Here is a 3,892-nt window from a genome sequence, read left to right as displayed (position 1 = left end):
ATATTGAGAAACCACTATAGATAGTAGCACTATACTGGAACTCTCTAGTTAGAGTAAACTGTAACGCTTGAATTTAGATTTAGTATTTATTTGGTGTGTGTTCTGGAAATGTAGAATTGGTTGCATGTGAAATCTATCCGCTCCTATGGACAAATGTTTTGGGTGTATGTTAGTATTATTAGTATTAGAGTGCGCAGCGGAAGTGTGGTGGTGTAGTCTGAGAGTGGAAATTTTCGAGGACGAAATTTCTTTAAGGGGGTAGAATTGTAACACCTCGAATTTGGGCCTAGAAGTATTGGGCCTTGAGTGCGGGTCCATAAGGAGGTTGTATATAGGTATTTAATTGTGCAATGAAATGAAATAATTAAATGTTTGCTTTAGTGGTTAATGGCTTTGAGAAGTGTTGGAGAAATATTGGGTTCAAACTTGGGCTTTAGCAAAAATTTTGGTATTAAGTAAAAAAAACCTGGACGCTTGGATGAGGGCCTTTTAAATTATTGTGTTAAATAAATGACACATGGACCAATGTGGTTTAGTGGAAGTGGCGTAATTAAGGTTGTATGGGAGCCTGGGTTGAAGCCTTGGCTCTTGCAATTTATTCTGTTTTTTTAAGGGAACCTGGACTTTGGCCTTTAGACCTTATAATTAATTGGGGATAAAATATGACACAAAAAGAGCCTGCGGTGAAGTGGCAAGGTAGGGTCATAGAGTTGGCAAGGAGGTCCAGGGTTCGAAACTCATGGCAATCAAAGAGCATTTATTTTGCTAACAGGGGGCTGCAAGAGTTGGTGTTGAATTTAAACTCTGATGTTGGAAGGATCCCACATCGGGAAGCTAAGATAAGAGTGGATGCGAAGCTGGCTTTAAATAGAGAGAATCATGAGGAGAGTAAAGGTACCTTTCTTGGCTGATTCGCTATATGGCGTGCTCGTTTGGGTTGGGCGTCGGCTAAAATTGCTCAGAGCGTGGATAAACTCCAGTCTCCTATCAAGTGTGTATTTCTCACTACTCTAGCTGTAGGATGGCTACTTCGGGCCGCGTGGGCCGAAAAGGGTCATGTGGGCCCAATGGGCCTACGGGCCCAATTGGATAAGTTTGTTTGATTGTGTAGTAAATATTGGACTAGGCTAGGTGAATCTCATATTTGTAGCTAGATTTGGGCTAAAAGGGCCACACGAGCGTGTGGGCCCATTTGGGCCGAGAATAGGCTTTAGGCCCATTCGTATTGTTATCCCTATTTAGAATACTTTAGTTTACCAAATTACTAAAATGTCCTCAATTTGTAGAATTACCAAAGTATCCTCGATTTACAGAATTACCGTTTTACCCTCGATTTATAGAATTATCGTTTTACCCTCGATTTATAGAATTACCATTTTACCCTTAATTTATAGAATTATCGTTTTACCCTGAATTTACAGAATTACCGTTTTATCCTCGATTTACAAAATTACTAAAATACCATTGGTTTACAAAATTACCAAAATACCCCTAGTTTGTAAAATTACCAAAATACCACTGGTTTGTGAAATTATCGAAATACCCCCAATTTGTAAAATTACCAAAATACCCTTAATTTACAAAATTACAGAAATACCCTTATCTTTCTAAAAATTATAGAAATACCATTGATTTACAAAATTACTGAAATACCCTTGGTTTATAGATTTACCAAAACACCCTTGTAGGATGAAATGACTAAAATACCCCTAATAGGTAAAAAGACCATAAAGCCGTTGTAGGGTAAAGTGACTGTAATACCCCTGTATGGTAAAATGACGAATATGCCCTTATGTTTCGTATGACTGATGTGCTTAGGATTTACATATATTGATATTTGATTAGTTAAGTTTGAGTGATAGGTGGTGGTTATCGTAGGTGATTGATTTTGGAAACTTTTCAACTTCAACCCTTAACAGGTGTGTAATAACCCTCGTAGTAGCTTAGATTAATATTCGCCAAAAACCCGAAATGCTAAAATTCTGGCATTTTAGGAACTTGTGATTTTGCCTTTGCTTAAAGATGCGATAGATACGATATGATCGGTGTTTGGATTGATGGAACGAGTAAGAACTCAATTTTGTGCACGATGGTAAGTTAGGCCTCAATGGGCAGGAATTGGGCCAAATGGGCTTTTGGGCCTATTTGGGTAAAATTGATAGAAAATGGAATTTGGAAAAGTTGCATGTTAACACGGTTAGTATTGTTGTAAAATTTGGGTTAAGCAGGCTTAGTGGGCTAAATCAGCATTCGTAGTGCCCATTAGGGGTTTTGGGCCCAAAAGCCCGAATTTGATAAGTGGGTTAAAGATCATTGTTTAAACACTCAGAAATATTAACAATTGTAATGAACATGAAAAACCCTGATTTTTGGTAAAATTATAAAAATACCCTTATAATATGAAAAAGGACTGTTTTTCCCTTGTGGGCAAGTGACTGACTTGGACTGTGTGGTTGACGGATTTGATTGTGAATATATGTTGGTGATATGAATGACTTGACTGTGATTGTTTGAGACAAATATGGGCATGACGTTCTGCATACATGACATATTGCATGGGATATGGATTATATTGATGGAGGAAGTGCTAAAAGGGCTCTGCCCCAGTTTACCGAAAAGGGCTTTGCCCCAGTTATTAAAAGAGGCTAGGCCTCCAATTATATGGTAAAGCAGCTATGCTGCCAGTGGAGAGTTTGGTTGGGTGGGTTGAGTTATTCCCCACATGGAGAGATTGGTAGGTACGGGTGGAGAGTAGCGTATGGTGGGTCGAGTAGTCTCCCCAAATGGGCTTGCATACATTCATTGACATTACATGTGATATTGAAATGGGCTTGCATACATCCATTGACATTACATGTGATATTGAAATGGGCCTAAGGGCCATACTGTTTACAGTAAAGGCTTCGGCCCAGTGATATGATTTATGAAAAGGCTTCGGCCCAGTGATATGATTTATGGAAAGGCTTCGGCCCAGTATATGTCAAGACTAAATAGGGCTTTGGCCCAGATTATACTGATACCGTGTTATTTATTGTTTGTTTGTTACTGGGGTTACACACTGAGTTTTCGTAAACTCACCCCGTTTATAACTGTGCAGGTAATCCCTAAGCTTAAATGGTTTGGAGCTGCGAGGGACTCGGAGATGGCCACACTACTGTTTCTGTTTCTTTTAATTGCAATAAGTAGTCGATTTATTTCTTTATAAGTTTTATCTTATTAATATTATTATTTGGTTTTGGGTTGTAATAAGGCCATTTTAATTATTTTTCTGGGATTATTTTATCTTATACCCTATATTTTTCCGATAACAATAAGAGTTAGACCTAGGGCGCGTTTCCAAAATGATAATTGTTTTCAAAATAACGCAACAATACAATTAATCGGTTTATCAAAAATATCTACTTAAATGGCAGGAGCAGTTGGTGCATTGTGCATAAGGCTAGCAGAGAAAACCAATAGATTGGAAAGTTCAATGGCCTTAGGATCGACCTTCATATCAGATATGTCAATGGTTGAGCCAAATTACAAAACTCGGCTGTGGTATGGGTAGCAGAAAATTATTGTTATTTTTTTTATTTTTTATTTTTATTTGTTTTCTTTCTTTTTTCGAAATTGGGGTTTGAAAAGGGTTTTTCTAAAATTTTGTTTTGAAATTTATCAAAGAAACTTGACTTGTTTCTGAAAAGATGTTACTGGAAGTGTGGCACACCGAGTCTCCAGCACCAAATCTGTAAGTTCTCTAACTCTGTTTACTGTTATAGATTGAAATGCTATATTGAGAAACTACTATAGATAGTAGCACTATACTGGAACTCTCTAGTTAGAGTAAACTGTAACGCTTGAATTTAGATTTAGTATTTATTTGGTGTGTGTTCTGGAAATGTAGAATTGG

Source organism: Gossypium hirsutum, chromosome A04 (assembly GCF_007990345.1).
Source record: "Gossypium hirsutum isolate 1008001.06 chromosome A04, Gossypium_hirsutum_v2.1, whole genome shotgun sequence".
Classification (NCBI taxonomy): Eukaryota; Viridiplantae; Streptophyta; class Magnoliopsida; order Malvales; family Malvaceae; genus Gossypium; species Gossypium hirsutum.
The sequence above is the reverse complement of the archived record's forward strand: the minus strand, read 5'-3'. Positions refer to the sequence as shown.